We start from the raw sequence: 27,223 nt of genomic DNA on the forward strand, positions 1-27,223 counted from the left end.
TATGACATCATTCAAGTCCATTTTTTCCTAAGCACAGAGCAGGATCTCTCAATGACACCCCCAGTCAGCTCCTTCAGGGCTGGAACGAGGTTCTTGCTGTATTTCAGCCGTGCCTTCTCCTTGTCATTTTCAACTTTTTAAGGCTACATCTGTGATACCTAAAGGTTTTGATGGCCAATACAGGGATCTGTTAACGAGATATTCATTAATTTTATAAACAGTTGAAGTTTGCAGAGACTGTAGTTTTTTGGTTCGTCTTCATTTTGAAGTGACTTGAAGATCTACTTATCTTGGCTGCCCCTCATTGTGCATGACCTGGAGAAAATGGAATCTTCCCAGGGCTTTGGCAAATACCTTGTATAACCTGCATAGATCCTCACCTAATCCTTCCGTCTCTTCTTCCTTCTTGAGGAGCTGTCCCTGATTCTCTGCCATAGGCACAACCACCTACTTATTGAGAGTGAAGCTTTGATCCTGAAATACAAGCATTATCATAATGAAGCTGAAGCTGCCTTGGGCAAGATCACAGCTCACTATGAATTTGGGGAAATAAAAATCTGCCAAGGAAGGTAACACCAAGGGGGCAGGGGCTGGTTGTGGAAAATGAGGGGACCTCACTTTCCTTTCTAAAAATGTTTTATGACATTAGGGAAAAAGATCTAATTCTAGGTATTGTTTATTTCTTGAGGGCATCTACTATAAGGAAAATAAATCATCTGCCAAAAGTTTCTTTTCAGACACCCCATATTTTTTTTCAACATTTCTTTTTATTTTTTTCTTTTTCTTTTCCTTTCTTTTTAATTTTTGAGACAGAGACAGAGAGCACGAGTTGTGGAGGGATAGAGAGAAAGGGAGACACAGAATCAGAAGTAGGCTCCAGGCTCAGAGCTGTCAGCACAGAGTCCAACGAGGGGCTTGAACCCACGAACCTCAAGATCATGACCTGAGCCAAAGTCGGACGCTCAGCTGACTGAGCAACCCAGGTGCTCCAACATTTCTTTTTAAAATATAGTGATAATGTTTACATATAATTCAGGTAAATTCAAGACTAGCAGAATTTTCCATCTGAAAATAGAGCAGCCATATTTGAGGTGATAAGCTTAAGTGTTCTAGAAATGAGCTCATCAAGCCCTCCTGTGCATTTCCCCAGCATCTTCTGTGAACCTTTGCCTTTAAACAGATATTCAATTAAGTAGAGTGGTTGAACTGCTAAAATAAAATCTCTGCCCTGGGTGTATTTGTCCTTGTCAGTTCTTACCTGAGCAAATGCAGATCTTACATTTCAAACTTTTGTATAGTCTCTGAACTTGTTCTCTTCTCAAATTACTAAATATGATTACTTTGGTGAGCTCTGGAATAAGAGTGGGTTCAAGTCCCAGTTCAAGCACTATGTTGTGTGCCTTAAAGCAGGCCATCTTGGGGCACCTGGGTGGCTCAGGTAAGCATTTGACTCTTGGTTTTGGCTCAGGTCATGATTTCACAGTTGATCAGATCAGGTCCTGTATGAGGCTCTGCGATGGCAGTGCAGAGCCTGCTTGGGATTCTGTTTCCCTCTCTCTGCCTCTCTCTGCCTCTTTCTCTCTCTCAAAAATAAATAAGTAAGCTTTTTTTATTTATTTATTTGTTTTTTTTCCCATTTTATTTTTTTTTATTTTTTTTTCAATATATGAAGTTTATTGCCAAATTGGTTTCCCTACAACACCCAGTGCTCATCCCAAAAGGTGCCCTCCTCAATACCCATCACCCACCCTCCCCTCCCTCCCACCCCCCATCAACCCTCGGTTTGTTCTCAGTTTTTAAGAGTCTCTTATAAGTAAGCTTTTTTAAAAAGAGCTAGAAAAAAAGCAGTCCATTTCATTTTTTTTAGTCTGAAATTTTTTCATCTCTAAGCTAAGTATTAATAATAAGTTTGTGAAGGTTAATACATGTCAATTGCTTAATGTACTACCTAGCACATACAACTTGTGTTATCTATTGCTGTATTATAGTCATCAGTATTTCAATGTTAAATGTTAACTCCAAAAGAGATCAGTTTAAAGGATATGGATATATGATTTATAAAAGGAGAAATTCAAAAGGCATCTAAACTTATGAAGAAACATCCAAGTTCACAAACACCCAGATAAATGCAAATTAAACATTGATCATTTGTACTCAACAATTGAAAAAGACTATTGAAAATGATAATTTTCTGCTTAGGCAAAAGCACTGTTAAACAGGCAGTTACTCTCATACCTAAGTGCGAGATTATAAATTGTTATAACCTTTTGGGAATATGTATCAAGGGTTTTAAAAGTTCTCATACTATTTGACCCTATAATTGGATGTGTCCCTTAAGGAATTAGTCAATGAGGCTGTCAGAGATTTTTATTAAAGCAATATATATAATAATGATAATTGTGAGACTAATGTGTGAAAAGAGATGAATGGTAAAATCTACCAATGGGATGTTGTGAAATTTAAATAGAGTTCTTATAGGGCACTTAAGGTTAGGAAAAATACTACAATATTATACAACTGAATAGAGTGTATGATCTCACTTTGTTATTACATGTGTATTGTATGTGAGTGTTAGTGACACCTTTAGACATCTCCACATGAATGGCCAACAGACATCTCAAACTTGACCTGTCTACATCCTAATTTTTTTATTCCCAGCCTCCTGTCCCTAAATATCTCCTTAGTCTTCTTCATCTCGACAAAGGGAAATAACATCCTTCTAGTGGTTCAGGTCAAATCTTTCCTGAACTTCTCTCTTTCTCTCATACCCACACCCAATCCAGCAGCTAATCCGTTTACCTCTTCTTTCAAGCTGTCTCAAATCTGACCACTGTCCATCTCCAGCTGCTTCTCTGGCTGAGGCCTCTGTCACCCTCTGGCTAGGTCACTGCAGACGGCCCCCGGACCTGAGTGCTCACACCAGCCCTTCAACCCACTGTGCTCTTTTCTCAGCACAACATCCAGGGTGAACCTTTAAAACACGTCCAATCATGTCACTCCTCTGTTCAAAGCCTCCAAAATAAAGCCAGCTCTCTTATTGGCGTATAGAGGCCATTCTGACTGGCATTTCTGCTCTCTCTCTGGATTCATTCTCTACCACTCTCCTCAAACCATTGGTTCCAGCCACTCTAGCCCTTTGTGTTCTTTTCTAGTGGGCTTTTCCACCTACTCTTTCCCTCTACCAGAAATGGTTCATGTAGCTGGTGCCATCACTATCTTTGGGAATTTGCCTGCGTGTTACCTCTCCATGTGACCACTCATGTTAAAGGACCCCTTAGATCCCCTGCCAGAACCTCCAAACAAGCTCTCAGGGTCCGTTTGTGGGAGAACGTAGGGTAGTCGAGCTTCCAAGACTCCAGACACATCCAAATGAGACACTGCACGTGGCACTTTCTTTCTTTCTTTCTTTCATTCATAAAAAGACCCCCAACCTTAAAGCCCCAGTATTTCCTCTCTCTGCTCCCTTAGAAAACTTTTCAAAATAGCACTCACCACCAAATGACTTACTTATACTTTCCTTATGCATGCTTTCTCCCTCATAGAATGTAAGCCCTCTGAGAGTTAATGACATTTTTTTTTTTTGCTCACTGTTGGATCTCTATTACTTAGAACGCTGCTTGGCTTATTTATTGAATAACCAAGCAAATGAACAAATAACATATCTTTAAATTAATTCGATGTTTTTTATTTCCTTGTTTATACTTTTCTGTACTTTAATTTTCAAAAATGAGATTTTTTTCCTTACTTTTATTATCAGAATAAAAACCACTATAAATATTGTTCTTTTTAATTTTTAACTTGGCAATTGCTTAGTAATTTAAGGACTAACTGAATACATGAATCTTCCAGTCTTGTCTGTATTTTGTCTATGGAGCTCACTATACAGCCCAAGTCAGCCTGATAAAGGGCGAAGTTATTTGCCTTTCCTTAACTCCTTAACTCTCACTTCCTCTTTTTCATGGCATTATTGAAAAATACCATATTTTCCTCACTTTCTAAATCTGAATCACCATGTATTCAACTGGTGAGTTAATTCCTTGCCTGTCCTTTCAATTTATTACTACCATTATGAATACCTTAATTACTTCACTGTAACCTTTACATTTCTAGCACCCCTCTCCTCTTCTTCCAGTAGAGCAAATGCTATGTTGTTGTCGGTGTATCTGTGAACATACAAAGGATGCTAATATTTATATGATGGTCCAAGTTCTGGGAATCTGGTCTAGTCATTTTACATATACTGTATCCTTTTATTCTCAGAATAACCTTTTTTAAGCAGCTATTATTGTCCCATGTGACAATGAAGAAAATGAAGCTCGGGGGGCTTTGGAAACTCACCGAAGAGCACACAGCTAGGAAGTAGGAGAAAGCACATCTAGCTGACTCCAAAGCCCACACTCTTTCCACTTTTTATAATACACTGTGGTTGCCTCCCAGCTTGCAATTTGTTTATTTCTACATTTATACACTGCCTCTATTCAGAAAGGATTTGAAGGAGATGATGCTATTGTTATTATTACTCTGGCTTCTACCTCCATTCTGCCCAAGCCCAGGAGGTTGGGGAGGATGGCATGGGCTGGAGATGGGTTGGGGGAGAAAGCTCATCCTGTCCCCACAACCCATCATCTTTAGCATCAATTACCAAGGGTGGGGAACTTGTAACAGAATCTGTAATGTGGGGTATGCCTGGTAGAGGCAGTGTTGGGGGTGTTTGCTATAGGGCGATTCTAACCTTAGCTTGGTAACCACTAACTATACTAATAGGTCTTTGATTTAGAGTTTCCATTGGTCCTTTGGTGACTATTTTCATTGCAAAGTTACTTTTTCTTTTGATTTTTTTTATCACTAAACATATCCTTATTCAATCTTCTTTGTGGAGAATAACTTCATTAGTTTTTAAGAAGGGAAAAAGATGGTAACTAATGTCTGTGGAGTAACACTTTAAATATATTATCTTGTCTAATCTTCACAAATCCCCACGAAATAGATCTCATTATCCTTTTTTTTTTTTTTTAACAGATGAAGAAATTTGGGTGGAGAAACATTAAGTAATTTACATGGCAGGGCCCTAATGTAATTCTGTTGGACTTTAAAGTCTATTTTCTGCCTACCACTTTGTGTGTTCATTCTAGATTTTACCTATCTCTGCAAATATTGAGATATGTTGGATTATGGCTCTGGCACCCAGGATCTTTTTAAAAAAGAAGAACATATAGAACAGTTTTAGAGTTTGAGGCTGCTGAGGAAACCGGCATTATTCCAACCAAGTACAGAGATGCAGCCTCCTGGGCTTCCCAGGAGGTCTGAGCATTGGCATACTATTGATGTATCTATCTATGATTTGCTTTCTGATTTGAAATAGGTCTCTACATGTTTGTTTGTAATAAAAAGATGTTGATATTCCTTACCAAAATTAACATTACCAGGCTGCTTTGATGTGTAAACATTTGTGTAAGAAAGTTTAAATGACTTGTCTGGGACAACATGAGGATTAGCAAAATGGCTTCCTCAGCTCCCTTTCTTATTCTGACGGATATAATTCTATTGCTAAACTCACACTGCAGTCATATGTTATTAATGATATATCACTTATCTAGAATGTGATCTTCTAAAAGTTGCTTGCACTTGGGAAGAATCAAGTTCATCTCTGATGGTATTTAAGGGGCTGTAGAAGTAAACTAGTTCCACCAGTGTCGGGAAACTGTGAGTCATTTCATCTCTCATGCTATCTGACTCTGAATGAAGAAGGGCAATGTTCACATAGAAACCGTATAATTTGTCACGTTGAGAACAGACTGATCTTGTTCTAATGCTCTTGCAGAACTGCAGATATCTTTATATAAGGAGAAGTTTTCAGAATTTAATAAAATAAGGTTCAGCCTTAAGGAATGTGACTAATACATCTGAGATGTGTGACTCAAAACACGAGAAGGAAGAGATGCCTGTAGTTTTAACGTTTGAACAGTTTTGAGTTACTTGAGTTTTTTTTTTTTTTTTTAGAAAAAAATAATAGCTCATTGTTTTCATACTTAAAACATTCAAAAGTTCCTTTAGTTCATAGACTTAAAGGAGAATCAACCACTGGACAGAAAAAGATTGAAAAAAAATAATGGTCCCTAAAGGATAATATCTTAGTATTGTTATCTCATTAAAAAGTGAAAATACTTGATGCAATTATTTGCATATTGACCTTAATGTGTGATATCAATCCCAAGATAATTTCTTAAGATATTTTTCTAATGTCCACATTTCCCTGAGTACTTCGTGCCGCTCCCAGGTGTGTGTGTGTGTGTGTGTGTGTGTGTGTGTGTGTGTGTGTATGATTAGGTCTGCAGACTTGTGGGGACAAGTGTACATGCAAGTGCATGCAAAGGTAATAGCCAGCCCATCAGGGATGTCAAACATGCTGTATATTGGAAATGGGCGATGTTCCGTGTTTGATGACCCTTGCCAAACTGCAAAGTGCAAATTGGCAAAGTGAGTTTTAGCACTCACATAGTTTTGAAGATGGAAGAAATACATATTTACTCAAATCCCTAATTCAATAGAGTTGCAGACTGAGGATTTCTTTATAGCACATATCCACCCTTTTATACTTAAACATGCCACAGATTGTTTACTCACCACATAGTAAGGTTGCACAGTGTTCTCTCTTATGTTCTCAACACTTACTGCATAGCATATAGTTACTACCAAATACCTGTTAGCTACTGAATAGATGAATACACGAATAAGTGAATGAATGGTTAATGATAGAATGAGTCTCAGAAAGGCTGTACAAGCACACAACCAGGAAAAGAAAGCCAGGTATTTCTTATTCTTCTATTTTATAGTCCCTGTGAATTCTCTTTAGATGACTTAATTCCTTATTCTCTTTTACTCTTTATTCCTGGAAATACCACCTGTTCCTGGCTGAACCAGGCCCTTCTTTTCCCCTATTTTCACTTCTTTCCCAAAGTTTTGTTTAGTAACTGGGAAAAAAGCAACTTCTTCCTCAACTCCACTTTGTCTGAACATGCAGCACACATGAGTCACTCATCACTTCTAAGACACAATTGAGCCTTCCATCGCTCATGTTTGCTATAAATATTTACTGCCCCGATCTCTGATGTACTTAATGTTAACACAATGTCTGGGCAACCTCAGACCTTTGATATATCTATACTAGCCTCAGTATTTGTCTAGTCTAAGATCTCAAACTAATTTAAGTTGTAAATATGGGATCCATTCCAGTTAAGTCAAGGTTTTTGACAAAGTTGAAAACACTGTGTCTTTTTTTCTGGGTTGCTAGGTGTTGTTCTAGAGAATGCCTGTATGTCTATCCATCTATCACTTGTCCCCAAATTCTTCTAATGATCTTATGGAGTAGAAGGTGTTAGCCCCATTTTTTTTTTCAGATGGGGATGTTGAGACTCCAAGAAGTGGAGTGACTTTTAGAAAGTGCTACATCCAGGATTCAAAGTGAGATCAGTTTGATTCTTCAGATGAAGTTTTTTCCACGACACTGTGCACTTACTTCTTCCCACTCTATACTTGTAGAGGTCATTTAAAGGCACTGGGACCATTAAGAACTGACCAGTGTGTGCCTATCAGAGCAGACAACTACTCATTACCCCTTGCAGGTCTCTAGATCCTGGGAAGGCAGAGAGAACAGGAGAAAACAAGGGTGTAGAAAGCTGTTCTCTTGACACATCTCTCATCCCAGTTTATAGTGTTACTGAATGGGGAGTAAAGAGATATGACCACTTCATATTTTCAGAACCAAGGCTCATTAATCTCCCTTTCATATCTATGGGGACACTTCATTTTTACTCACTTGAGCTCAGAATACCAAGTTGGGGTGGGGACATCAGAGCAATTGGTCAGTTATGTTTTAGAAGGCATTTGCATATGATTTCACATTACTGCTATAAAAATATTCTCACACTTTTCCATTTTCACAGCTCTCATTCACTTTCTCCATTTGAATACTATCTATATTTTGAATAAGTAGACATGCAGTGTCTATCTTATGAGATTTACTCTAAAAGGTGCCAGGAGGATATGAATATGTATAGTGTCACTTCTGCTCCCTTTCCAATGGAGGAGAAAGGCATGTGACTCTTGCAAGCTAAACTGAGGTCAACGCTATAAATTCCCTCATTCATCCCTTCCATCAACAAACATTTATTAGGCTCTACTATGTGAAAGACATAAAATCGTAGAATAAAAGGCAGACATAACATGAAGGATGTGCAGATAAGGAGGTACAGAAGAGACAGAACTTACAGAGAACAGAGAAGGTTTCATGAATAATGTGGCATTTGTACTATATCTTAAGTAGAAAATTCTATACAGATTTATAAGGGATGGGGTCAGGTTACAGAAGGGAAATGGTAAGTTGGCCAGTTTGAATGAAAAAAAATTGAAGAAAGCAAGTGAGGAAGAGGCCAGAGAGGATTAAACTCTTTCTGGAAGACAGGAACCACGTTTAACAAGATTGCTTTATCTTGTCAGTATGTACTTGGAGTGATGCGCAAACCTCACAAATCACAAGTGTAGATCAGTAGGCCAGAAAATATATTTATGGAAGACTGGTGGTGGTAGTAATGGTGATGCTGTTGGAGGTGATGAGGACTGTGGTGATCTGGTGTTAGGGCTGATAGAAGAGGAAGAGAGGACACAGTAGGAAAGGCAGAGTATTGGGAAGGGAATGGAGATTCCACGTTTTTCCTGTACCACATTATTGGTGAAAGTCTATCTTAATTCTACGTAAGGAATGCAGCATCAAAGGTGGTATTGCACAGGGGAGATCATGAAATTGATAATACAGTAGATTTAATAGTCAGCTAAACTAATTAAAGAAGGCTATGAATCTAATGAATGTGATCAGGCCTCTTTCAAACAAAAGAAGACCCAATTAAAGACAAGTAAAACTGCTAACAAGGGAACAACCTAAGATATATAATTAACCTGTAGAACTCAGTGTCAGAGGATAGAATTAATGGACAGTATTAATTTAAGTAGAACTGTAAGATGTAAAAAGCATTTGGCACTTACATGAATAAACAATGTTATTAGTATCTAATATCCCAAGAGATAAGTATCATTATCATTTGTTAATGTCACTTAAGATACTGAAATACAGATTCTATTGCTTCCCTTATGAAGTTCAATAAATATAAGAATCTTACATTATACAGGCTTGAGTTAATTAGGAGTTACATGAATTCCATAGTGCAACATTGTTGAAATAAATAGAATCGACATAGCAATTGATCTATGTTTTTGTTGCCAGAATTGTTCTCCCTTTTTTCAGAATTCCCATTAATATTATTTTCAGCTGGTTTTCAATGTCCCTACAATGGTTTCCATTATTGCCCTAGGGACATTATTCTTTAAAAGAATAGTTGTTGCTGTATAGCGGCTTTTCTTTACTCATTGGCTTCTTTCTTTCTTATCCATCAACTAAATCTCAAGTCCAGATGTACATTCTTCAAAAAAAAAAAAAAAAGGCAAAAGTTCTTACTCAAGTCTTATATATATATTTATTTCTTCCTTCTAATTGGTGCAATTCCATATTCTTGAATCCTTTTTTCCTGAGCTGATTTCTTGCGTGTATTCATTAGTTTGACAAACATTTTGGGATGCTGACAGAAGGTTTGGAATGGCTTTGGAATATGACGGGTCAATGTTTAGATTCTGGCTATGGTGCATAACATCCAGGTGGCCTTGGACAAGTTGTTTGACCAACTTGAATCTTGTCCTTCATTTGTGAAAGTGGGTGGAAATGCCTCCCTAGCAGGTTTCTTGTGAAGATTCAAGACAATGTCTGTCTAGTGTCCATATGATGGACACTCAAGAGGTGTAGGCATTTGGGGCTATTTTCCTTACTCTGTGGCAAATGCACTGGCCTACTTTAGTTTTGCACTATTGTGCCTTAGGGAAGAATTCAGAGCAAAGTGTCTTTTAGCTTTTTTTCATTTCTGCTGCTGCTTCTTGCTTTCTATATATTTTACTTCTGGAATCTCATTTCATGCCTAACTAGACTCTGAGTCTCATCAGGAGACTCCCAGGGCTCCTGTCTATTTTCCAGAGTTGGTATATTTGTGCTGGCTGACTAGGCTACAGGGAAGGCCACCCCTGCATCCTCGGAGAGCTCACTTTGATGCAGACAGTGTTTCCTTGTCCTTTCTTCCAGATTTATGGGCTATTGTAATGATAGGGAAATAAAAACTTTATTTTATGAAATAATTTTGTTCCTGATTTATAGGAAGGAAATGACTTCGTAAGAAGGAGATTTCTTCTACTGTAAAGGTTCAAAAAGACATGAATGGTATTTCTGGAATAGTAGAGAAAATTTTATCTGTTTATTGCTGCCTGCAAAATAGATAAAATATTATGAAGCTGCAACATAACATAAAACGTACCTGCGTGTTTCCTTGTTGCTAGCTTATATTTTTAGTGCTTGGCTGTGTTTTAGCTTTGGGTTGTTTTAGAAGTATGTCAAACAGTGCCCCCAGACTTGAAAATGGGAGAGGAACAGAGAAACATCCCCAGAACGAAGATGAGAAACAGAGATAGGTAGAGAGTGGAATAAAATTCAAGTAGGGTGCTAGGAATCAGGGAGTCTTGCAAGTTTAACTGAGTCAGGGTTTGCAAAGGAACTGCAGTAAGTTTGGAGTCCAATGCCTGGTATAGGGCATTAAGGCAATAAATATCTGTTGACTGACTGCTGGCAGCTACATGACGTCTTCCAGTTCTCCATATGGAAGAGACCAATCTCTCCTCTTCCTTTTAGTCAAACCTTATAAAGGAAAAACTTACAACTTCTTTAAACTACTGGAGAGAAGACTTCTACATTTTCTTTCACCCTTTCCCTCTCAAAGTCTCGAGAGCAACATCCTGAGGTTAGGGCAAGGAGAGATTGCATGTGTAGCTCAGGGGTGCTAGGCTCCCCCCCTTTTCTGTCTAGTCTCTCTAGAAGGTGGACACCTACCTGTCCTACTTCTGTCCCTCCCATCAAGGCACACCTGTCTCAGGGCTTAACACTTACTACCAAAAGACAGGTCAGAGGCCTACCTGACCCTGGGTCCTGATGGGGGCACTCATTCTGCAGTCTCAGACATGCCTCTTCACAGTACTTCCCACAAAGGTTTCCAGGTCTAGATTTCTGGGAAATTTGAGGGAAGTCTCTTTCCAACTAAAAACCCAATCTTATTTTCCAGTCCAGGCTTACAACAAAAAGGTATTTGGATTCCTATCTGACTTTTGAGTATATGTTTCAGTGGATGTCAGTCTCAGAGAGGGTAAGAGGATAAGGTGTGTTTCATGTTCCTCCTTACAAAATGCAAAACTTCAGACCTCATCATCCCATGGTGAATTCACTGGGGAAGCTTGAGAAATAGGCCCAAGGGCTAATTTACATCATTATCACTACTATCATCATCAACAAAAACCCTTGGAGAGATCAAGGCTGTGGGCTAAGCAGAGGTGGGAGGTGTGGGTGCTTATTAAAACACTATTCATTGGTCTTTTTTTTTAATGTAAAGTTTTGATTATATTAGGTTGTTTATTGAACACAATGATATAGTCTAAAGTATGGTGTAGCTGTATGAGGCTTGTTGAGATGTATGGCAACCCAATGGCCTTCTACCCTTCTCCTTTTCTCCAGTGGAAACCACTTCTCAACTCCTATCTATAACTGGTTCTTTTGGTATTCACCTCCAAATGGTTACTTCTGGATTTTGAACTTATCGACATTTCTTATTGACTTAGGCTTTATTTATTGACTTCTCACTTTGGAAAATAAGGATCTGGGTCTGTTTCACACCCCATCTACCTCCACACAAAAAACCTTCCTGTGCCCCATTTTCCTAATGTAGTTACATTGTAACGTTGGCTAGTTCAATCTTCAGGATTGCGTTATTGTGATTGTGAAAGAATTACTGGCAGCTTAATTCTGTAGCATAAGGTCATTGCTGTTCCTTTTCTGCACTACTCTTTGTTTTTTCATGGAATTAGTAACTGTCATTAATTCAAGCCCAAACTCGTGCGTTAGTGCACTAGTTATTCTATCAGTTTCATTTTTGGAAGATGTCTCTCCTGGAGATGACCAATCTCGCTAGTACAGGCTGGTGCTCTACCGTCATCTTGGGATCTCTTTTCACTATAACCCTGAGGACTCCCTTCTATCACTTTTGCACCGAATCCGTTCCTTCTTGGACACTAGGCCTTGTTCTTTGCAAGGAGGACATCCTCCGTTCGTTTCCTGCCTAAAACACTCAATCTAGAGGAATCAGATGTTATTTTCCCCAGAGATGAGTCTCTAGTCCTGTAACTCTCCTCAAAGTTAATAGAAGTGAGTTACTTCTTACGATTCAAGATTTTCCAAGCAATTCTATATTATCACTAGGTTATACTCTCATAATGAGAACCATCTATGAGAACCTTATTGGAATTTAGAGTTTAGTCTATTATCATGATTAAAAACTCAGAGTTAATAACACTGAAAACACACACACACACACACACACACACACTCCTTTACTTTTGAAAATCCCATATGACGGACTCACAACACAGTGTTTCATCTTCCTATTGCTGTTGTAACAAGTTATCACAAACTTAAGTGGCTTAAAATAACAAATTTACTATCTTACAGTTCTGGAAGTCAGATGTTTGAATTGGCTTTCACTGGGCTAAAATCAAGGTATGGACATGACTGTGCTCCTTTCTGAAAGTCCTATGAGAGGATCCATTTTTCACCTTTCTTAGCTTCCAGAAGCTACTTTCACTCTTCGGCTTATGGCTCCTTCCATTTTCAAAGCCAGCAAAGACCAGTGGAGTCTTTCTCATGATGTCATCTCCCTGGATCTGACTCTTGTTTCCCTTTACCCATTTTCCCCTAGTGCGATTACACTAGGCCCACCCAGGTAATCCAGGATGATATTCTTTTAAGTTCAGCTGATTAGCAAATTTAACTTCATCTACAAGTTTGATTCCTTCTTATCACGTGATGTAAACTAATCACAGGTTTGGCGGATCAGCACATGGACATCTTTGAGTGGCCATTATTCTGCTGCAACATGCAGGAACTCTTTTTTCCTCTAAAATGCATTCATTTTTGAAATAGATATGACAGTCTTTAACTTTGCACCCTGAAACTATTGATTTAATGGCATAGGACAAAAAATGAACAATAATTCATTCAATCCAAACTTGGGCAATTTAAGTCGGCAAACAGCTGGGACCCTGCGTTTGTCCTCAGTTTACCAACTTCTTTGGTCTTGATAAAAACAGATACTTTTCCACCATCATAATCTAGACAGAGAAAGTATTATTTTAAACCACTTGGTCCTAAAAAAAAAAAAAAACTCAGTATAAGTGGTTTAATTCATTTGATAGAAATATAAACTTTTACATTCTTCACAGTACTTTGGGTGGTTTTACTTACAGATTTATTTCATACAATTGATTGAAAATAAAGTTATTAGTGTCATTATACCAACACTGAAAAGAATTCTAACAGCAGTATACACCACACAATGAAAATAACAACACACACACACACACACACACACAACCACATACTTCCCTATTGTTAATAGTCTAGAAGTCAGAGTCAAAATGGAAAGATTTGTTGTAAAGATATTTACACACTAATAATCAATCATAGATTATTGCTTCAAGAGATACATTGAAAGTTAAAATAGCAGGCATTTTCCAGGAAAATGAATATGTAATACTCTAAAGGGCTGCATCTTTCTTTGGTCCTTCTAATAGGCTCATGGTTTCATTTCCTTTGTTTTGCTCAAGTCAGTAATGCAAATGTTAAGCTCCCTCTATTAGTGCCCCTTTACAGTAAGTTGATACTTTGGAGCTTTTAAGTGGACCTAAATGGTTTTTAGACATTTTCATTTCTGTTTTCTACCAACCAGGAAGGCCCTAAGGGTGGAGAGTCATGCCTTCTTTGCAATTCTTCACAGTTCCTATAGAGTTTATTACAAACTTAGATTTTTGTTATTCACTCGGGAATATAATAGTTGGTGAGTAGTTGCCTGTAGAAATGAACAGGGAAAGAAACGTTGTTTACATGGGGAAATGGTATAACTTCTAAACTACTAAAGTACATTTTTGAAGCCCATTTTTGAGTTGAGACTCAGAGTGTAGAAAACTAAAGGTTTTATAAGATATCTTTTTAAAAAATTTTTTTTAACGTTTATTTATTTTTGAGACAGAGAGAGACAGAGCATGAACGGGGGAGGGTCAGAGAGAGGGAGACACAGAATCTGAAACAGGCTCCAGGCTCTGAGCTGTCAGCACAGAGCCCGATGCGGGGCTCGAACTCACGGAATGTGAGATCATGACCTGAGCCGAAGTCGGATGCTTAACCGACTGAGCCACCCAGGCGCCCCATAAGATATCTTTATCTAGGGTTATTTTACTTTAAATTAGTGATGCTGTCTCTCTGAGCCCAATGGTGCAAGAATCAATTAAAATATGTTAGAGTTAAGCTTGCAACCATTCTGTCCCACTCCCCAAGTTTCTAATTGTTTTGGGTGCCTGATTTAGAGACACTTTATAAAACGTGATGGTTTTCTAAGCTATAAACTAACAGGCAACTCAGAATATGTGTGTGGGTCATCTTCTGTCTCCAAAGTTGGTGAAGTAAATTGCAGCAAATGACTCATTTCTCACAGCTCCAGCATGTTAAATCAATGAGTGTGTTTGCTTGACTCTTGTCTCCTAATGAGCTGAAACAGATAGAACATTTCTCATGCATCCAGATGGGATTATTTTGGAAAGTAAACTAATGCACATGCCCACACAAAATTCCTCTGCTATCTCTGGCCAGATTCTGTTAGCTGCTCCCCAAGATGATTTACCGGCCATATGAGACTGAGCTGCTCCTGAATGTTATTGGCACCATAGGAATTCTTCCAGAAGACAAATTTTTCTATTTTTCTTTGTTCAGTTTAATAATTTTATGTACAATATATTTTTTAGAGATTTTAGATATTGTGTTTGTATGTGTACCTATGAGTGTGGGGGAGGTTTACGTTTTATTACAGCAGGTGGAACTGTATGTTGGTACAGTTATTTGACTTTGGATTGATTATTTACGTCAATGATTGCTAACATTTAAAATTATTTCACAAAGTTTACTCCCCTTAATATGTAAAATTCTCTTATGAGTCACTAAGAAAAAGTACAAACAACCCGAAAGAGAAAAGGAACTTCCTTTGGTTATGTAAACCAGAGCAACTTCTAGAGGCATTTTTCAATTTGTACCAAAAGTGTGATAAAATATACTTTCTGTGCTGCCAGCAGTTACACTTCTAAGATCATATACTAAGGAATTAGTTTATAATAGCCATAGGTCAAATCTTAACACACGTTTCACTACAATGCTATTTATTAAAAATAAATAAACACAAAGGCTTGAAATAACCCAACTGCCCCCAAATAAGGAATTGGTCCATGTTAGCTCAGGGCTTCCAAAAACAGAAGCCAAGATAAAATTAACAATACGAGACGTTTATTAGGGTAAATGGCAGCGAGGGGAAAATGTAGAGGGAGAACCATCACACTGCAATGCAGGTCTCACCCTTGTGAGAGAGAGGGGGAAGGAAGGAAGTTTGAGCGAAAGAGCTTTAGACAGTAGTGCAGTTGAACAGTTTTGGCGAGGTTGAGAGTTCTTAAGCCAAATTGCCTATCAAAGAAGTCCTGTGTCTCTCAGGAATGCTCATGGGAAATGTGACCTTTGCTCAGATTCAGTGGTGATTCAGACAGCAGCAGCTGAAACCGTCAGTCAATTATACTCTATGCAATAGGAGATTTGAGAAGAGTATTTTTACAGATACCAAGTGTTAAGCAAGTTTTGGCATGACCGCATATGGATTTAATCATTATAGTGAACTGAAGGAGATGAATGTTGACAAGGGAAAATATTATAATTTACTTTTCTTCACAATTCTATGTTTAAATTTATAATTAAAATATTAATTCACTTAAAATTTTAATTAACTTTATATCCTTTATCATATACATAAAGTAACCACAGATCATCTTTATACCTTTTAAAATTTGGGAAAAAGAGACAACTGAGATTCGAAAATGCACTAGAAAGACACTGCAAAGACAGGGGCACCTGGATGGCTCAGTTGGTTAAGCCTCTGAGTCTTAATCTCGGCTCAGGTCATGATCTCAAGGTTTGTGAGATGGAGCCCCCTTGGGATTCTCTCTTCCTCTCTGCTCCTCCCTGGCTCGTGTGCTCTCTCGTGTGCCCTCTCGCGTGCTCTCTCTCTCTCTCTCTCTCAAAATAAATAAATAAATCAATAAATATTTTTGAAAACTAGAAAGAAACTACAAAGACAATTCAGTCACTTCACATTTACTATAATTTTTGCTTTCCTAACCTTTGATGCTAAGTTTTAATCACAATAACGAGAAAGGAACTTATGAAATTCCCTATTGAGCACAGGTCAGTCATACATGAATATTAAATTGAGAAAAGTATTCCAGTTAAAGTATAAGGCTATAACTGAGGTTATTGCTTTAAAATATTTTAAAATACAATTCCTCTTATTTTTCTGGAAAAGACATGAAGTATGTGCGCTGGATACAAGGCTAAATAGAGAAACAGACCTTGTCGATTACTTAGACTTTATATTGCACATAGGAAAGGCCAGGGGAATAACAGGGTACAATGACTAATAGCAGTAATGAGTAATACCAGTTCACACTATGATGAATCTGGGACCTTCTCTTTCTGACCATGGCATGTATGCACAGAAGATCAGCACCCCCCCAAGGGTGAGGAGAATAGGTGGAGAACAGGAAAACCCTCCTGCTGAGGTAGGATTTTAAATATGTCTGCTCTGTTCTGTGTTCCCACACATCCACCTGTGAAGTACATCATTCAGTGATGATTAATAATTTCTGTGACGATGACCTTTGTATACATGCCAATTTGCAATTAGCTACTTCAGATGGAAAAATGGAATTTTAGAGCTGGAAGCAACCTTAGATTACACTAGTCCCATGATAGTCTATGAACAAGAGTCCCATGGTCAAATAAGCTTACATATTATTACATGGTACAGCCCCTCAACTTATGATAGTAATTAGTATATTAAAAGATATGAGAAATCTTGTTGTAAAACTCCATATTTTAAAATATAGTATTTCTTTTTAAAAAAAATTTTTGTTTAGTGTTTATCTATTCTTGAGAGAGAGACACAGAGCGTGAGTGGGGGAGGAGCAGAGAGAGAGGGAGACACAGAATCCGAAGCGGGCTCTGGGCTCCGAGCTGTCAGCACAGAGCCCGACGTGGGGCTCGAACCCACGAACCATGAGATAATGACCTGAGCCGAAGTCGGACGCTTAACCGACTGAGCCACCCCAGGTGCCCCAAAATATAGTATTTCTAAATAAAAGTAAAAATCTTCCTCCGTGTAAATCTCATGTTTCTTCATGAGACACGCTGTGGGAAACCAGAATCTTATCCTATCTTTTCATTTTTATGTGAAATCTTTGAGCTAAAAGGGTTCAATTTACCTGCCCACAGTCACATAACTGGGTTCTGGAAGATGGTGCTAAGACCAAAGCTGGCTGGCTCAATAGTGCTACTGTTAAAGGTCACGTGGCCATTTTGCCATCTTTAGGTAAAGATAGTTAAACTAAGTAGACCTTTGGGAACTTGGATAAAAACATCTACAATAGCTGACTCAGAAAGTATCCAAATATTGTGAAGTGTACCAAAATGACATGTAGAAAATAAGATTCGTTCTCGTCTTCCTTCCTCCTCAGCTACTGTTTTCAGGATGTGTTTTAGATTATTGGGCTGAAGAGCAAATTTCCTTGAGGAGCTGCTTCTGAGTAGCAACTTATTAATTGCTTCTGAAACGATTTTGAGTTATGTTTCTTTTATTGGATTCCATTGTGGAATCCTACAGAGTGTGCTGCTTTTTCTTCGATGCTTTTAGAGTTATTATGAAGGCATCTATTTGGCCAAGTGGAAAGCAGACTGAAACGCAACCCTCTAAATGTACGCTTTGGGGTGATTGTAGATTCTTCATCTCCTAAGGGAGACTGAGCATCTGGACCCTCAGGTTGCCCCTTCTCCTGCCTTGAACACTGAACTAATTTCCCAGAAGAATAGAAGTAGATTGATGTAAGGGTGTGCAGGCTGGGGGTCAGACCATAGGCTAACTGGCTCTTCCAGTTGTTGATGTTTTTGTTAAAGTTTCCAGTGATCTTGATGCCTCATGTTGAGTAAGAGATCCAAGAATGTAGCCAGGTCACTGGACTGAGACCAACTATACAAATTCTGAAGCTCTGCTGGGTTTGCACCAAGAAACACAGGTGGTCTTACCGAGCCACTTCAATCCCACCCTGGCCCGAGAAGAGCAGCAAATACCTGGGCGTGTTTATTATTCTCTAATAAATATTTTCCCATTTATTTCATTTTTAAAACAACCAAAGACAAAGCTTATTCAGCTGTAAAAATGAATTTATGTCTTGATTCGGTTGACTTTCCTTTTGTATTTTTCTCGGCAAAAGGGAAAGTGCTGGGAAATGGTAATTATTTGTACAAGGCCATCAATTAAAGAGCCCTTAAAAGAAAGTGTAACCTGACATTTTTTGCAGGGGGTGGAATAAGGGTCCCCTGGCTTACTCAATTATTTCTGGACTCTTCCACAAAGACCCTCTGAATGTTTGTTTCCACAGAGATTTCGACAAACACTGGAGACTCATCAACCGGAGTGAATTCCCTCAGTGAAATCGCTATCCTCTGCCAAGAATCAAAGGTCATCCCAGTGGAGTGCCGTCTTCGTGTTCAGCCGCTACGGAGTGTCTGGAACAGAGTGAGAACAAAAATTATCCCAGTTTGGTGCCCCCTGACTCTTTCGGGAAGAATCCCAACAAGACTGCCACCGGGAGTTCAGAGAACACATTTGAAGACTGGGGAAGGGCCAGGCTAAACAAGGGAGAATAGTGATGTAAAGACAATAAGATAAAGGAAATAAATGACTCAAAGACAAGTTTTAAGCCAATATTTACACCCATATTGCCATATTTACAGCTTAAACACTATGCCCCGAACATGCAGGAAGCAAGTTTTTATGAGTCTCTTAATGAATGTTAAGTCAATAATATCCCAAACAATGGGCCCCAGTGAACTTTCTTATGAAGGCCATTCAAGTGAGTTACTCAAATGTAGTCAGCTGAACTCTGTAATGCACATTTGTAGAAAAGAGATTTTCAAATTAGCCATTTCTGATATGACAGAAAGCTTTCTATTTCTTATTTTATTCATTTTAAAATGTATTTATTTTTGAGAGAAAGAGAGAAAGAGAAAGGGCAGAGAGGGAGAGGGAGACAGAGTATCCCAAGCAGGCTCCGCACTCTCAATGCAGAGACTGACGCAGGGCTTGAACCCGTGAACTGGGATCATGACCTGAATTGAAATCACAAGTCGAACACTTAGGCAACTGAGCCACCCACATGCCCCGATAGAAAGCTTTTTAGACCATGACATAGAATTAGGAGAAATTATCAAAAGAAGCCATGGCATAGAATTAGGAGACTTCTATAATGCCTGACTAAAAACATCTACACAGCAGATTTTACTGTCGACAGAAGCAGTGGTCAAAGAACAGGTACCACCATCACCATCATCGTAAGAGAATAATTATCCATGCAGATAAAACTAATTAAAGGACCAATTAGCAAAATAATATGCACAACTGGAAAGTTTGCGGCAGCCAGGCAACTGAGCAGATAGAATGGATGGGATCAATGGCTTGGTGCCACGTAATCAGGAACTGCTTTTTTTTTTTTCTTTCTGGTCTTAGAGACATCTGACCTATATTGGCTCATTAGCAGGTCCAGATGAATGATCAATAAGGCAGAAACACTCTGATCTCATAAAACACAAGCCCAGCAAAACTACCACTCAACTCTTTTGATTTTAGTGAGATGCTCAGATAGCACTTCTAAAACTTGTATTTATTTTTTGGGTGCCCCATTGTTCGGTTTCCTCCGGTTGCATTTATAAGTGTAACAGCAAATGACAGTCCTGCCAGTCCTCCTTGAAAGGTCAAAGACCACGTAAAACAAACCTCATTCAGAGACATTCCCCTCATGTGCATATCGTGCTAGACAACCAGCATCACAGAGGGACCTCATATTTTGAGCCCATTCAGTCTTGGAAATTCTGACTTTATAAGAAAAAAAAAACCCTTCTGATCACAAGAAGATAGTACTCTGATGGCTCACATACAAATTAGTAGAAAATTATTGTCTCTGCTGATAGTCAAACAGAGCATCACATCCAATTCTCTACCTGGAAAGACTCAAACTTCATTATCACTCAATTTAGACGAAAACCTTATTATCACTTAATGTAAAGAGAAAGTTGTTTATATAGCTTCCACCCTTTCTTAAAAGGAAAATGTCATTATTCAGGCAAATGTTACTGTAGAGTTGTAGAGGTAAAACCATTGGTGATAAATATAGATTCAAATGCTGGCTGGGGAATAGTGTGGGGCCTGTGTAGGCCACAAAGGTATAAATACGTCTCTCCGGGCCTCAGCTCATGGACAAGACTACCACAGTATCTGTCTCTTAGAGTTCTAATAACAATGAAATATTTGTACATACGAAATTAGGGAGCTCTTTGCCTGGTTATTTATTTATTTTGAGAGAGGAAGAGAGAGAGTGCGTGTGCGTGTGTGTGCTCAAGACGGGTAGGGGCAGAGATATGGGACTGGAACCCATGAGCCTCAAGATCACTGAGCCAAAGTCAGACTCTTTTTTTTTTTTTTACATGTATTTATTTTTGAGACAGAGAGAGAGAGAGCATAAACAGGGGAGGGTCAGAGAAAGAGGGAGACACAGAATCTGAAACAGGCTCTAGGCTCTGAGCTGTCAGCACAGAGCCTGACGCAGGGCTCGAACCCACGGACCGTGAAATCATGACCTGAGCCGAAGTCAGACGCTTAACCGACATCAGATGCTTAACTGACTAAGCCACCCAGGCGCCCCCAAAGTCAGACTCTTAACTGACTGAGCCACACAGGCACCCAGACAATTGGTTCTTACTACCAGAGATTTCTATTGATAGAATCTTGTGGTGTGTTTCCAGAAGTGTGCACTCATGAAGGAATGTGAGAAAAAAAGTTAATAATAATCATCTTAATATTATTATGAAAAGAGTTTTGACTTCACCCCTCACAGGGTTCCCCAGTCCAACCTTTGAATGCCATTAGAATAGGCAAGGCATTTGAACCTGTTGGCCAGAAAGAATCCCTAATAGGAGCAGCAAGAAAGAGAAAGAAGAAACGAGGGAGGGGGGATTGACTTGAGTCCTCCTCTGTCAGGTATTTTTTACCAAAATCTCCAGGCAAAATGTGTCATGGTGGGCAGGTGCCAAAGAAGAGATGGTTGCTAAGGAAAGACACATTAAAACATATGTTGATGATTCTCAGGAAGATAAAGTAAGTTGGCAGATAAGAATAGGTATTTTCCCCCCTTAGGCTCTAGCCCCTTACTTCTTTTTAGTTTTATCTATCCTGTTTTTAAATCAATGTTTCTTTAAAACCAATCGCTTTTTACATTATTTATTTACTGCGGTACTTGTAGCTCTAGATAGGGAAGGTGGAGGAGTTTGAATGAGAGGCAAGCTCTGGCCTGGAGAGAAATGAGCTGACCAGGGTGATGGTCAGAGGGCTCACGTGAGCAGTACTGAGAGTGGAGGCTGGATCCTTGGGTTGGACTCAGAGGGGTAAAGAGGATCAGGGGCCCCCAGGCTAGGACAAGGCTCTGGGAACACACCAGCAGGGTATCAGGAAGCAGCCATCTTTCTTCACATGTGTAATAAACCAGGAATGATGCACAGGTTAGAAGTGCTCATCCCGGGAAACCACAAATTTCCATTATCAGGATAAAGGTAAACGCATACCCAACATTTTGTTGTGGCAACCGGGGCATTGTGTTTTAGGTGCTCAGTCCCTCAATTCCTCCTGTTGAAAACTGCAAATGATCTATTCAAGCATGTTCATTCTAAATTAAGTTAAGTGTGAATCTATGGTGGAGATCTGGTGAAACTTTTCAAACTCCAAAAGATTTCAGGAAAATATGCTTATGGAACATCCATATTTCAAGGATGAGAATTCAGAGGGAGAGTGGCTTTTTTCAATCACTATTTTAACAGGTCCCAGAATGAAAATCAATGGAAAAACAATTGGCCTGTTGTGTAATTCACAGCTTCATATATTAAATTCAGCATTGTAGTTTCTTAGTTTTTTAAAAAAGTTTTGTTTAAATTGAGTTAGTTAACATATAATAATGATTTCAGAAGTAGAATTAAGTGATTCATCACTTACATATAACACCCAGTTCTCATCCCAACAAGTGCCCTCCTTAATGCCCACTGCCCATTAGCCCGTTCCTCCACCCAACACTCCTCCAGCAACCCTCAGTTTGTTCTTTGTGTTGAAGAGTCTCTATGGTTTGCCTCCCTCTTTCTTTTTATCTTATTTTTCCTTCCTTTCCCCTATGTTCATCTGTTGAGTTCCTTAAACTCCACATATAAGTGAAATCATATGATATTTGTCTTTCTCTGACTGACTTATTTCATTCAGTGTAATACATTCTAGTGCCATCCACCTTGTTGCAAATGGCAAGATTTCATTCTTTTTGATCACCAAGTAATATTCCATTATATATATACCACATCTTCTCTCTCCATTCGAGAATCAATAGACGTTTGTGCTCTTTCCATACTTTGGCTATTGCTGATAGTGCTGCTATAAACGTTGGGGTGCATGTGCCCCTTTGAATCAGCATTTTTGTGTCCTTTGGATAAATACCTAGTAGTGCAATTGCTGGGTCATAGGGTAGTTCTATTTTTAATTTTTCGAGGAAGCTCTATACTGTTTTCTGGTTTGCATTCCCACCAGCAGGGCAAAAGTGTTCCCCTTTCTCTGCATCCTTGCCAATATCTGTTGTTTCCTGGGTTGTTTAGTTTCTTAATTTTTTAAGTACAGTTTGTACTCAATATGGTAAATTTAAATAATGTAAAAAAAAAAAAAAGGAAAACTATTATCATCCCTTTATCATTCTAAGAAAAGACTAAATGGCCCTCAATAAAAATAAAATATATTCAGATACATTTACATGCCAGTATCCCCAGCTTTTAGAAAGTTTGCACTATGCCACTTCACTTTTATGGGAGACCCTCATTAGTAGCTGTTTTCGCTAACACAAAGAAATTGGATGAGGATTTTCACTTTTAAGAAAAAAGGTGGGGGCGCCTGGGTGGCGCAGTTGGTTAAGCGTCCGACTTCAGCCAGGTCACGATCTCGCGGTCCGTGAGTTCGAGCCCCGCGTCAGGCTCTGGGCTGATGGCTCAGAGCCTGGAGCCTGTTTCCGATTCTGTGTTTCCCTCTCTCTCTGCCCCTCCCCCGTTCATGCTCTGTCTCTCTCTGTCCCAAAAATAAATAAACGTTGAAAAAAAAAAAAAAAAATTTAAAAAAAAAAAAAAAAGAAAAAAGGTGAAGAGCAAAAGTAGTGTTCAGTTTGTTTTGCAGCAAGCCCTTACAGAGGCAGCCAGCACACCCCCCCAGCAGTGAAAGTGATTCCGCCAAACTCCTTCCCCAGGAACGAAGCTCAGCCCCTTGGCCTCAAGACACCAGAGCTTTGAACTGTTGTCTATGAACATCTGTGCTTCATCTTAATTTATTTTGTACATCCATTAACAAAATGTGTCCTAAAGTATCAGAAAAGCTTAAAAAAGTTTTTTTTTTGGGGGGGGGGGCGGGTTCGGGATACACTCAAAGACTTTTCCATGTATTATTGGCAATTGTTTGATTTATGTCATTTCAGTTTATGAAAGTTTTCATAGGAATGTTCTACTTTCAGATGGGGGGGAGAGCTATATTCCATTTTCATTTAAAGCTATAACCATAATTTTGCTTGCTCCCAGATTCACCTTTCTAGTGACTTATAACAAATTTTTTCAACACAGAGTAATGAAATATTATTGAAACATTCTGCTTTTTGTGTGGATTTTTTTCTTTTACATACAGATATAATAGATCCCCCACTCCTGTCCTTTAAACAATAGTATTTGGAGGGGCTCCTGGGTGGCTCAGTCGGTTAAACGTCTGACTTTGGCTCAGGTCATGATCTTACGGTTTGTGAGTTTGAGCCCTGCATTGGGCTCTGTGCTGACAGCTCAAAAACCTGGAACCTGTTTTGGATTCTGTGTCTCCTTCTCTCTCTGCCCCTTCCCCACTCACTCTCTGTCTCTCTCTCCCTCTCTCTCTCTCTCCCTCTCAAAAATCAATAAATGTTAAAAAAAAATTTAAGCAATAATATTTCAAAAATAGGTTTTGTTGACACTTTTTCCACAAGATGGTTGTAGGTGTTTCCTAAAGAAAGTTTTATTATCAAAGAAGTTTGGAAAATTATGAGTTCAACAAAGAAGTTTCTTGATAATAGTACTTTCATGAGCTTTTGTTATGAGTGTGTTCATCAAGAAATTTCCAGAAGATTATCCAGAAAGAAATGCTTCCAAACTTACTTGGTTTGAAAAAACTTGATTTCATGGGAGATCTAGCATCTCTTAGGACTAGTATTCTGAGCAAAAGGGCTTGAGAAATGTTGCTTTGCACTAATACACAAAGTGACGAGATCTGTATTTCATATGTTTGCAGAGTTGATGGGTTCTAACATTCTGAAGGCAACTTCATTAGGGTTAAGGAAAAGCAAAATGCAACATGGATATGGCAGACCTCTTATTCTAATGTTTTGTTGCTTTTCAAAATGAACATTGACAAAAGAGCTTATGTTAGAATAACCAAGTTAGGAGAATGTCATAGTAGAAATTACATTCCTCCTCTTCTCCCTCTACCAGGATGAAATAGAGCAGGTAAGAGGGGGATGGACTTTGCCTCTGAAAAAGAGAATGCTCTTGTTATGGTATATATGTGTAATTCTTTCTATATGTACATAAGTAGACAATAACGGTTTAATTGTCTATAGGTCAACTGTCAGTGGCCACTTTCTCATTTGCTTTTGCTCAGGCTAACACATGTACAGCATTGACTAGCCACGTTGTCAGTGTCTTGCTTGGGATGTGGAGAAAGGAAGGGTTGTGAAATTAATGGAATGGGGAAGATGGCTGGTCTTCTACCTTTTTTCAGAATTGGGCTTCATTATTTTGTTTGAAGTATTTCAAACGCCCAGAACTCAGACATATCTTCAGTGAAATACAAACCCGAGGAGAAATATACAGGATTCTTTTAATGTTTTCATTTTCAAATGTTATGCTACCATTCTCTTTTATGGATACAGATGTTCCAGAATTGGCTATACTTGGTTTAGTGCATATACTTAAACATTAAATCAACAATCTATTCAAAATTAAACTGCTCCCATTTTAAAAGGACTTAACTAGAAAGTAACATATATTAAATACAAAAAAAAAAAAAAAAACAAAAAACAAACCACCACCCACTACACAGAGTTTATAATTTAGTTAAATCATTGTACTTCTCCATAGCATTCCCACCTGCCACATACCCCCGTACTCTCTGGATCCCTTCAGCTACTCTGAAAAAGCCTTAATTTATTAACTTACTTCAATAACCATATGAGCCCATGTGGTCTAAAGTAGAAGACAACACTGATTCCAAAAAAATTAGGGGTGTGGGAGAGGAAGGAAGGCTGACGTCTAAACCTAATTAGCCAGTTCAGAAAGTGGCCAGCACAAATGAGTTCAGAATTCCTTTTAAGAGTGATAGCATTTGGTTTTCTATATTTATATTCCTATATCCTAGTGTGTACAATGTAAGCTTTGTGATGCTGTGTCTGGCGGTGTTTTGCCTCCCTTTATGACAGGCAGTAATTGTAGCTAGTACGTCATGTACCTGGGGGTGAAAAGTTGCTGGAGTCTCCTTTTGGGCAGGATGCTAGCTGGCACAGCCATGATGTTTTCTCCCGCCCTGTTCCTCCAACCCTTCTCAGTTTAATGACAGTCTTATGTTTTATTTGTTTCCTCTGATCCAACATGTTTATGTGAAGGCAGTTCTAGAATACATAAAAGTCAGTTGCAGGGTGGTAATTATTGACCATGGTTTTACATAGCAGCTCATGTGGTGAGAAGATAAATGTATAATCACCTGGTAATATGAAAAACTCTGACTGAAGGACCAAAGGACTTTGTCATTTTACTCCACCCTCCGTGAGTCAGTGAAATGGATTGAATTATAAACCAGAAACAAGCACTTCAATTTGATGAAACTCATCCTAAAGAGGAAAGTGTCATTACATGTTGGCAGTTTATAAAATGTGATGAGCTGCCCTAATCCATTGGAACCGACATGTCCTTAATAATAGCAACATTCTTTGTAAATTAAATAGCTATTAATTTTTTAAAAAACTTGTCAGGATATGCTTATGCAGTGATGCACATGTGATCACAGGCATTTCCATTGTGTCAGATATACAGAAAAATAGCACCCACTTGGGAATTTGTAAAACAATGTCAGCATCTGTGTATCTAAAGGCATGGACAGAACCGGACCTGAAACTCTGGAGTGATTTTCCACGTCTGAAAGGACAGAGTCCTTAGGTGGTGATATATGTCACATGGCCATTGTGCATCAGACCCCCAAATCAATCATCCGACAAATATACATTCATTGAGTGCCACTGTGGGTCCAGGAACAACGCAAAGGGGAATGCAAGGAGGTGGCTGGGATCTGATCTACTCCCATCCCTCTGCAGCTTGTGTAAGCCTCTCCAGTCAGCAGCTGGATATTCTGATATTCTGGTGCCTTCTTTTGTCTCATGTGAGGAAGTTCCCTGTCTCCAAGGGGATGACCTTCCCTGGGGCCTGGGCCTTCAAGGCTGTCCCTGCAGAGAACACTATGCTCACAGAACAAGAAGGAGTGTGTTATGTTGGTGGCTTATTAGCCAAAAAGAAATGTGTATGTAGCATGGTTCTAAGTTAACTTTTTCTTCTCTTGTATCCACCATGGACCTCAAGAGAAATTCCCTAGAATTATGTTAGAACACATTAACAATTCTTTTGCAAGGCTATTCAACTGCTTGATGATTAGAACACATAGAGTTTGTCACATCAAGTCACCGAAGCCAGGCTTAAAATAATTTGAAAATAGAGTTTTCTGACATGTCTTACAGATAAACCACGGCAAGAGTCATCTTA

At 38.8% G+C, this 27,223-nt stretch overlaps 1 long non-coding RNA gene across 1 annotated transcript; it reads left to right on the forward strand.

Moving 5' to 3' along the window:
- The first annotated feature begins 325 nt into the window (after positions 1-325).
- LOC123598571 lies at positions 326-19,028 on the forward strand. Its single transcript, XR_006712700.1, has 2 exons — positions 326-569; positions 18,715-19,028. It is a non-coding gene; the product is annotated as an uncharacterized LOC123598571 (long non-coding RNA).
- Positions 19,029-27,223: the final 8,195 nt, after the last annotated feature.

This window comes from Leopardus geoffroyi, chromosome A1 (genome assembly GCF_018350155.1).
Source record: "Leopardus geoffroyi isolate Oge1 chromosome A1, O.geoffroyi_Oge1_pat1.0, whole genome shotgun sequence".
Lineage (NCBI taxonomy): Eukaryota > Metazoa > Chordata > Mammalia > Carnivora > Felidae > Leopardus > Leopardus geoffroyi.